We start from the raw sequence: 10,757 nt of genomic DNA on the forward strand, positions 1-10,757 counted from the left end.
GCTAAGTGCAAATGAACGTGAAATTAAGGAATATCAGGGGAAGTTACGGCCTGAAAAACCTGTCATCAAAAATTACAATACATTGACGGGATAGATTCTTACTGTCTAAAAAGCCAATTTATGTTATACTGGCTCCTTTGATAGAAATTTTGACTGTCCCGCTCTCTCCTGCCTTTTCCTTCCAAAAGAAATACATTCAAATGTAATTGATATGAAGTTTAGCCTTAAATACAAAAGGGGTTTATACAAATTTAAACCTCTTGTGTTTAAAAACTCCTAACCCCTTATTGTAACAGTAACATCTGTTAAATTAATAAGTACAAAAAAGCAAAATATACAACTGTCATTAAAACTGGTATTTTCTAAATAGAATAACAAACATGAATCTACCATTTTTGCAAATTCATTAGCGGCGTCCTTGTAATATTAAAGAGTCGGTTAGTTCATGTTAACCAGAGGGATTGGTACATGGGAACAACCGCTGCAGTAAATCCATATTTCCAGCAAAGAATTCTGGTTTTGTCTGTTTATTTTATTTTGAAATCAAAGAGTATTCTTCTTTTTTGTCACTGACTCATTTCTGCACAAAAACGTTTTGTTTCTTTTTGGGTAACTTTACTAGATTGAAGGTTACTAGATTTCTTTCGATGGTCTATTGTGATATATGAAAGACTTTGTGTCTTAGTATTCTGACCAGGGAAGAAAAAAAACACAATTTTTCATTTCTCCTCCATTCCTATGTTTACAACAGTTGGCACTTCTGTGTTTTGAAAAGGAGCCTGAGAACTGACTTAAAAACTCGCAAATCTACGTGTGAATGCGAGGGTTTTGATCGCAGAAGCCGGAATCACAGCTTTACGGGGCATTTACATAGACTTTTCATTGAAAGTGGCGGCTTAAACGCAAGTTGCCCCAGACGGTATAAATGTAGCTATGGAGAGATGTAGAGGATAGAATCCGGTAGCTTAAAAAAACAAATCCATCAGAATTAAATCATAAAAATAAATGGTACATTACATGACTTACAGGGTTTTTTTCTGCAGCACAGTACCAAGTGACCAATGGACTTCTACCAATTGGCAGCCTTTAGGGCTTAGACACTTAAATGTGTTTCTTTTTGCAAGTTAGTAAAGACATGGTGCTAAAGCTGTTTTTGTCTCCTCTTTAAACCTTCATTCACATCTTTAAAGTGAAAGGGAGTGTCTTTGTTTTCAATAATAAGACTTCCCAACTTTGTCTTAAGCTTAGATAAAGGTGGCTGGTCAGTTGGGCTTATTTAAGTCTCAATTGGGTGCTTGGACGTCTTGTCATGGAGCTGATAATGTCACAGCTTTAGTTTAAAGGGGGGAAAAAAAACACAATCTCCAGTCTTACTGGTGCATTTTTTCATGTCTGCGTCCACATGTGAGACTTTTTTGTTCCGACGACGAGAAACAGTCTCACAGCACTCTTTCAGTGTGCCCCTATGCTGCTATATTAAATTTGCCCAAGAATCCCCAGTGATCAAATCCAATTGAGGAGCCCTTCCTTAATAAGCTCTGCACATTAACATCCCCCCACCTCCCCTTCTGTCTTATCTGGCCTGCTTTCTTCCTCTGCTGTCCATGGGCCAACACAGACCAACACAATAAAACTCAATCACATCTGGCAATTTAAATTTGCTCCATTTTCTCTATCTGCTGTGCTTCCGAACACCCCTCAAATGAATGGGCGCGGTGCTTCCACTCTTCCCGGATGATTTCCTGTCGTGTAGCGGTGTGTGTCTGCAATCACGCCTGAATGCCACTGTGAGCGGCACCAAATTAAAAAAATAAAAAAGTAAAAACACTGTATACTTGCTATGACAAGGCCACACTCATCATGACAGAACTCCAGCACTTTCTCATCTACCAGCAAGTAGTTCTGGCATATTCTCTGTGTGCTTTGCTGAAGACAACGGTGTGCGTTTAAATAAATAAGACCCTGCCACTAAATCCATAATCAGAGATCTTCCCTGTTCGGCCCTGAAAGAAAGGGATGATGGCAGTAAAAAAACACACACCCAAAAATCTAATTCAGCGATTCGTCTCATGACTTTTTCTGTCTTTTCTTGTAGCTTGTGTTGGTGCCTCCATGTGTGTCCATGTCCCAGCATTCATTAGGGCTGCATCTTATTAGTTTTCTGAAGGACCAACAATGAAATAAACAGATTAATGAGCCACAGTGGACCAGCTTCGACCACGTGTGAGGGAGGGATTACACAACCCAAGTAGCTGCAGCAGAGCTGGTTCATGGTGTTCAGAGGTGTTCAGAGGTGTTGATACAGCAAGGGAAGAGAATCTGTTTGTGTTGGACTACAAGAAAAACAGAAAAAAATATCAGAGAATTCCAAGTAGAAGTTTATTTTTTTAAGGTTCCGTTTTAAGGTAAAAGTTTAAAAGTTGTCCAACAAACATCCATCCCCCCTTTTTCCAAACCTGCTCTACCTTCTTAAACCTATCTCAGCCACTGTAGGTGACAGTGGCTAAAAAAGCCATTTGGTCCAATTTCTTAAAACCAAAAACAAAGGAGAGACGCAAAATCCCCTTACCATTTAGAAAAATACATATAATTGATGCTTGTGTGACTATTAAGCCAGTCATTCGTAAAAATTTTGCTTTTATATACTTATAAGAACTGACTTATAACAGAGTTAAAACTAGACCTGCACAATATACCACAAATATATCGTTATCGCGACATCAAGCTGTGCAATATGCATACCGCAAAAGACGGCGAAAATTGCAATAAATGGTTACCTTGACCCTTGTGCTATCCTAGGCACTTTAACATTGGGAGTTGGGTCATCTAGACCCACGAGACAGTGCGCTGAACCTTTTTTCTTCAATGATTTGTGATCTTCACTGGTGTCAATGGATTACATGAAATCTTTCCACCTTTATCCACCTTTGTCATGGTAGGGAGAACACTTCAATGTAAGGGGGGGGTCATCTAAGATGGCACAAGGGTTAAATGTGCTAAAACAAACTCATGGCAGCTTGAAATATTGAATAAATGAAATAAATCCCTTTATGCATTTAACCAATCGAAAGGACCCGTTTACGCTGTTGATCAATCAAATGAGCCCTTTTATGTTTGATGTTTGTCTCCTATGTCGACAAGTGTCATTTGAAGTATAATTTTTATACTGTTGCATTGAAATGGAAATGATGTTTTTGGTTGGTTTGATATTTGTTTATATACCGCAAATTATATCGTTATCGCAACATTAATCGCCAATATCGCATATCGCGAGTTTTCCTCATATCGTGCAGCCCTAGTTAAAACTTTCTACACATAACTTTTAGTTTGGACATACATGTTCCTTTGAAAATTGAATACACTTCGTGACAGATTTGACCACACATTTAGTTGCAATTGTAAACTTTTAATAATAATTTGCTTCTAAAGAGCAAGAATACAGAAGAGGATTAGAGGATTAGGCAGAATTCTGAGATTTCAGTCAGAATATTCTATGCACTTTTTTGTCTTTCTCCATGGCCCTAGTCCTCTTCCGTAGTTTTAAACTAAACAGAATGGGAACATTAATAAAGAGCTTATTGTGTGGTGAGCGACCAATGTACAACAGACAGGTGATGATTCATAACTTGGAAAGATATAATAAGTTTAAATTGAGTCAGATTCCAGCTCAGACAAGGAGAGCAAAGACGTTTGGATCTAGTCGTCTGCAAGTGAATGAATCACGATGGAGCGGAGCAAGGAGCTTGTGGCCTGCCAATTGTAGCACCGTAGGTCACGGCTACAAGCTTTTTCTCACAGCATTTTTTTGTCTGCTCCTGATTTGCAACTATTTGAATAAATACATTTCTAGAAATGCAATTTGAAGTTGAATTTTCTTTGTAAAGAAAAAATGCCACAAAAACATGTTAAAACACCAAAAAACACATTTTTTTATCGGAGTGGGTCTTTTTGATTGTTAGGTAACTGTTAAATTCTCGGCTTTGGATCCGTTTTTGATATTTTGGCAACAGTGGCAATCGTTTTTGACAGATTTCAGAAAGTCTGTGGTTTGGTGATGTCATGTCCTCCCAAAATGGCTTCCTATAATGCTGTTGATACTGTAATTCTTCCATTGCCCATTCCAAACCTCAAGACTGTTTCTGTTTTTGTCATTTTGCATGTAAAGCAAAGCTGGAATTAAGGTGGATTAAAGATAAGCTTGTTCTGCTATAAATAAATAAATCAAATAGGCGAATAAAATGCTTTTCAGTGTTATTGGTAAGAATTTTGGCACAACAAACATTGAAGAATCTCTGCTTTACTTCCATCTCCACTTGGTTCATAATGCGTCATCTCCTTTTTTTTTTTCTACCACTTAATTTTCATCTCAATTGGCCAGTCAGTCAATGACTGTGTGGAAATTCATCTCCAAATTCCCACAGCACTGTCACTTGTCATGGAAACGGTGTCTGAAATAATTCAGTCCTCCCACTAACCCAACCTCAATTAACTTAGCAAGTGACCGCAGCTAAAGCAGTTAGCTTTTGTTGCACTCTTCTCTTCATTAGATCATGCCTGAACAGTAATGCAGCTTGATGCAACACCAAATCTTCCGCATTATTTTTGTTTAAAAGTCTCCCTTTCTGTTTATGGAATGACTCATTCCACTCGTGTGTATTCTGCATGCAGAGGCGCTAGCTTTCATCAGATATCTTCCTTTTTTTTTTTTTTTTTTGTAATGAACCCAAACACACTTTGCTGTTTCACCCCACACTGTTATTCTTTTCTGTATTTTGTGAGCTGTGTGTTGATTAAGCCGTGCGGCGAGCAGCTGGGGAGCGGCGGTGTCTTGGAGCGATCAAATCCCTTCAGGTGGAACTTTGTCAACACCTGCCATCGCTGCTTTGCTCTCAGCCTTTCCAAGACGTTAGGGCATGCGAGGAGAGGACGGGCCAGCACCGTGGTGGGCCACATGTCTGCCATCCGGTGGGGCCTGGACAGCTGAGAGCCAAGGACAGGTCAGGTGTTTGACAGCCAATCGTTCAACGATTGGAAATTTCCCTGCGGAGAGCAGATGTTTTTCCATGTCTTCTCATGAACAGACCTGCTTTTCACTCTGAATCTGCGCTTTTGGAATTTTGATTCCCCGTGATGACACTCTCAGCTTCCCAGCATCCTCCCCCTTTCACAGCCCTCGTCTCTTCAATCTCTCATCCGAGGAGCAAACCATTTCCTGTCTTCTTCGCCTTTCAACAACAGCCGTCCCCCCCCTTCCTCTTTCAATAAATGATAGTCCCCGTCTTCCCAACGGACACTACAGCTGAATTTATATGGACCCAAATGAGGCTAGGCGAGCTTTTTATAGCTCTTTATGATATATTAATATTTATGCCCCTGCCAAGCAAGATAACGATAGCGTTTGAATTTAGCGCGCGCAATTAACAAGTTCCAGCTGCCACTCTTGGGGTTTGTGCACGTGTGGCATGTGCTGAGCGTGAGCACGCCGTCTTCTGAGTGACTGAGCATCGAGATGGGAGTTTAAATGCTTCATTAAAAGGTTGTGTCACAAGCTGAAAGCCAGAATCAATCCATCTTGCTGAAACCCAATTATGGATTTCCGCCATAAACACGATGCTGCTTTTCACATATACATAGAAGATAATGATCTACTAAGTGAACCCACAAAATAATTATCCTTTTTTATGCCAGTATAATAATTGCAATAATATTAAATGATCATTTATTCACAGAAAACATCTTATTTTTGTGTCCATCAAAAATAACCAAACATATTTAGCTCCTTTTTTTTAAGGGAAGAAGGGTAAATTCTTTGTTATTTAAAGTTCTTATATTCTTTGTCACCATCATAGGCAATAAGGTTTGTCTACAAATTTCACCTTTCCACAATTCAGTGCTTCAAAAATAAATTTTGGCATCACAGGAAATCCATTTCACCTTCTACTCCATTTCCCACCCGGCAACTAAACTGCAAAACCTTCAACTTCCAGACCGAACCTCAATTAAAAAGGAAAATAGATAGACCAAAATTCATTTCAGAAAGTAATCTCTAGGGGCTTGATACAATAAAACTCTACTTTTATTCCAGAGAAAAAGTTGCACATAGGTTCAGGTTAAAATGAATGTCTTTCTGGCTTTTTTTTCCCTTTGTGTTCTTTATTTATCTTTTTTATAAGCTTAGTCATTTATTTCATACACTTCAAATTTACATTTTCTTTAAAAAAAATGCCATCAGTCTTATAACTCATAATGGTGTCATGCAATTATATTTTGTGTAATTAATAATCGTTAATACTTTTAACTTAATAATTTCTGTGAACGGCCTCATTATTGATTAATTTTCAATTGACATTGTGCACAGTAACAGATTAAAATACACCTAAAAAGGTGGCTTAATGACATTTTTTTCTTATCATAACACACTTCCAACTTTACTTTTACATCACCAAGGGAGATTTTTTTCTATTTTAAACAATTAAAAATATATTCATCAGGTCCAGAGTGCTCTAATTAAAACCATCAAAAAACACCAGGAACACTGACTGTCTGAGTAACCCAAAAAAGTCTACCAGCTAAATCACATTTCTACTAGCCAAACCTTTCTGTGGAAAAATAATTAGTGTTTTTGAAAGCAAAACAGTTATTCCCTTTATTCAGAAAGTTTCAGTTTATGATTTTTCTCTTGTGAAAACAAAACACAAATTGAAAGTGTTGTCTTCTGTCAGGTTTTATAACATTACAGAACATTACAGAAAACACTTCTGACCTCTGAACTTTTTTATGAACACACACCCTTTTTTAAAGCATAGACTCTTTATCAAAGCCCTAATGTTTATTTCTGGTCCTGGTCATTTATTTACAATTTCAACAAAATTCCTTTTTTTTCCAAAAATGTCATGCAAAGACATAACATGCATATGTTGGAAAAGTGCAATGTTTTCCATGATTGTGTGTGTTCTTACAGATCAGTAGTATGTTGTAGTTGTGAGTCTTAGTTGTTTCAAAGAGTTACAATGACATGGGGCAACAAGTGAATGTGTGTTTGTGTTGGCTGAGGTCAGTGTGGGCAAATGCTATAAATTACCAGCGCAGCTGACTGCTGACTTTCCTGGACCTTTCTCCAACCTAAACTTTCCTGGACTATAACCTACCTGGATTTTACTTGGACCTGTATCTTGCCTGGATCTTTCTCCAACCTTAACTTACCTAGGCTATAACTAACCTGAACTTTACTTGGACCTGGACCGTACCTTCCTCAGACCTTACATGGACTGTAACCTACCTGGATTTTACTTGGACCTGGGTCTTACCTGGACCTTTATTCAACTTTAACCTCCCTAAACTATAACTAACCAGGACCAGGACCTAACCTTACCTGGACCATATCTCATTGATTGACAGATTCCCCCAAGCCCGCTCTTAAGCCCACTCCTGATTAGTGAGAGCGGTTGCAACAGAAATGTTGAGTCAGCCCGTCTCTGACCAATCACTGTTTACTGATATCGTTTGGCTCCAACATGGCGGTCCTATGGCAAAAAGTATGGCAACTGAATTTACTTAATTTGTTGGAGCTGGAAGTATACCATCTTTTAAGGATGATGTCACACTCAGTCCATTTTCTTATACAGTCAGTAGTCTGATCCTTAAAAAAGATTTTGGTTTTTGTCCAATGTGCTGATGGTAAACTCATTCCTATTTCGGTATATAACTTATAACTCTTGTAATTTGCCCAATTTTTTTAAAGCTTAATATTTTCCAAAATAAAGGACATTACATTTTCTTGTGTCTGTCTAAAGTTAAGGTGGTAAAGGTTTTAACCAGGAGGGTTTCTGCAGATGTTAAAGCTTTTATTTGGAACCGTATGCCAACACGTCTCTTACCGAGGTCGCACTTTTGAAAGCTTTCAGAAAGTAAGCTTTCTGTAATTTTTGTTTAATTGTGGAGGCTTAAAAGTTTTCGATGAGACTTCATGGAAAAAATTTGGAAAACCTTGATGAAAGAGTGAAACAAAGGCTGCTGAGATCATTCAAATGAGTTCAGTTGCAGTTAAGAAATTGGACCAATTAATTTTTGTCTTGACTGAGATTAAGGGGATTGTGGCATAAGGAAAAGAAAATAAGAAATACAAGTTTTTTTTGCACTTCACAAGAACTGCCTTTTAAAAGAGGCACATCTGTGACGAGTGATGAACCGCAGCACTCAACTGACAGGCAGTCTACCGTAGGGTCAGCTTATGCTTCTCCAGCATGTTTTTTTTTATCAAAAAGAGAAGATGATTGGAAATAATCTTGAAGAGTCTCTCACAGGTCACAAAATGTTGTCAGTCCAACAGTAGTGACTTTGGGTTTTTTATGCTAATAATCAAAAGACTAAATATCCTGTTAAAGCTTTAGTCACAACTGCCCTTTTGAGTGGCTACAGGTCGTCTGCACAGGTCGGCCCACACGAAACATCAACATCATCTGTGAGCCCGTACAGCAAACATGTTTATGCACATTAAGGGTTGCAACGAACACTTAAACAACCCGTAAGGGACGAAATAGGTAATATGCAGGTGCATCTTATGGATTTTTCATTTTTGCAATCCCCTCGAATCTTCCGGACTGCACAAGGGGCCCTGTTAGTGCTGTTCATGCGATATGTGTGCACTCTTTACAAGCAGCCTAACTGTTAGAATTTAGAAAATTTTGTTGCTCCCTCTTGACACCTGCCTCCAGTGGTCATTTGAGGAATTGCAACATTTTGGCATTTGTGAGTTGCCTTGAAGAAGGTGTGGTCCTGGGTCAAAAGAGGGTTTATTTTCTGATCTAAACCCGGAGTTTCAACCTGCCACACATGCTTTTCATCATCTGTGAGATAAATACTGAATCAGTCCTCAAATAGGTCAGGAACTGCTCCAGAGAAACCAGTGATAAAAATAGGAGCTAACATTTAGGGTAATGTGCTGGAGCTGAAAGGCAGTGTAATAATACGAGTAAACCTGGAGATCAACAGTCCTTTGGATTGGTTTTGCATTAAATGGTGTTTTATGAAGTGTAGGCAAGTGTTTTGTTTGTGAATAAGCATCAGCCGGATTGTGTTTAGGTCTTCAGATTAACTGCATGAAGGGGTCATTAATCTGCATTTGCTCTCTTTTCCAAAACCCAGTCAATACTGAATCAACAGACAAACCTCATTTGCATAAATTCCCTTTAAAGTCGGAAGCTTGAAGCAACAGTTCACTGCTCTGATCTTATTGACTGCATGTTGTCAAGAATGGAAAACTGAGTTTTTACAAAAGAGTAGAACTTTTGGGAGGCCTGTGTTTCACCAAACCAATAGAAAGTTAGTAGGAAAAAGGGAGCAGGGCTGTCACTGTGGCTATTTCTGAGATTTTTGGGCGTGAGGAGGTGCTGACTTTCACAGACGCTCACCTTTGGTTCGTCCTTCTTCCAGCCTGCTGAGGCAGGTGCTGATCCGCAGCAGCTGTGCTGAATGAGCACACATGTGTGAGTCGTTTGACTTAATTAAACCCCAAACTTTCTGCTTGTGTGGAGGTGTTTTTTTAACGAAACATGAAAACTCCACAGTGCAAATATATATATATATGTAAATATTATATTATATTATATTGCAGTATGTAAGAATGATATTCTTTAACACGTTATTGCTGTGGACCTCGTCTCCGGCTCGTCTGTGCTCCTGCTCCTACACATGGTTGTGGACCCTAAGAAGCCTGAGAAACCCATCTGCTGGACTATTTAAACATGTAGCTTTAGAGTTCGGTAATCTAATTCTTCTCTAAGAGTTCTGGTACATCGCCTGTCTGTCCTGGGGGAGGATACCTCTTTCATGTCGAGTTTCTTCTTCCCCCGGAATCCAGGTTTTCTTAGGATTTTTTCCTTAACGAGAAGGAGGGTCTAAGGGCAGGGATGCCCGGTTTAGTTTAGTTTAGTTTAGTTTAGTTTAGTTTAGTTCAGTTTAGCCATTACCAAATGAATTCTATGACTTAATGTTCTTTATGATTTCATGTTTATTAGAAAGCCCATTGACACAACTATTGTAGTAATATTGGGCTATATGAATAAAATTGAATTTAATTGAATTATTGGATTTGGACTATTAATTAGTTTTATACTGACCAAAATTGTAGTTAAAAATCTCACTAAGATAAAAATATTTTAAGATCTTCTGTGGCCTTTTTCTGATGATGGAGGACATATATAACGAAAGTGGGCAGCCGTGGTGCGGCGGTAGAGCGGCCGACCCATGATCGTAATATTGCAGGTTCAATTCCCGCCTTGCACGCCCATGTGTCGAAGTGTCCTTGGGCAAGACACTAAACCCCCTTGCCTCTGATGGGAGGTTGGCGCCAGTGTTCGGCAGCGGAACCACCATCAGTGTGTGAATGTGTGTGTGAATGGGACTGTGACTGTAAAGCGCTTTGGGCATTTGAAAGAGGGTAAAAAGCGCTATATAAGTATACGCCATTTACCAAATTAATCTTAAATTTATCTTGCATTTCTAAGTATTTTTATTCATCCAAATCCTTGTGAATCAGAAGCAGACGAAAACCTACAGTAGAAAAAAAATCTTGTTTGTGGCGTAGAAAATACACTGGCCAACAGTGGGTGCAGTGAGGTTCACGGCGGAGGAGGCACTGACGTCATCAGTCAGATTTACAAATATTTCAACCCTACAAAGCAGTTTATTCACCTTTGATTGGCAACAGTTAAGGTCTGTTGTTTTAAATATGATTTCAAAATTTTTCTTCCATTTAC

The sequence above is a fragment of the Oryzias latipes genome, chromosome 18 (genome assembly GCF_053564925.1).
Source record: "Oryzias latipes strain Hd-rR chromosome 18, Olatipes_Hd-rR_3.1".
Taxonomy (NCBI): domain Eukaryota; kingdom Metazoa; phylum Chordata; class Actinopteri; order Beloniformes; family Adrianichthyidae; genus Oryzias; species Oryzias latipes.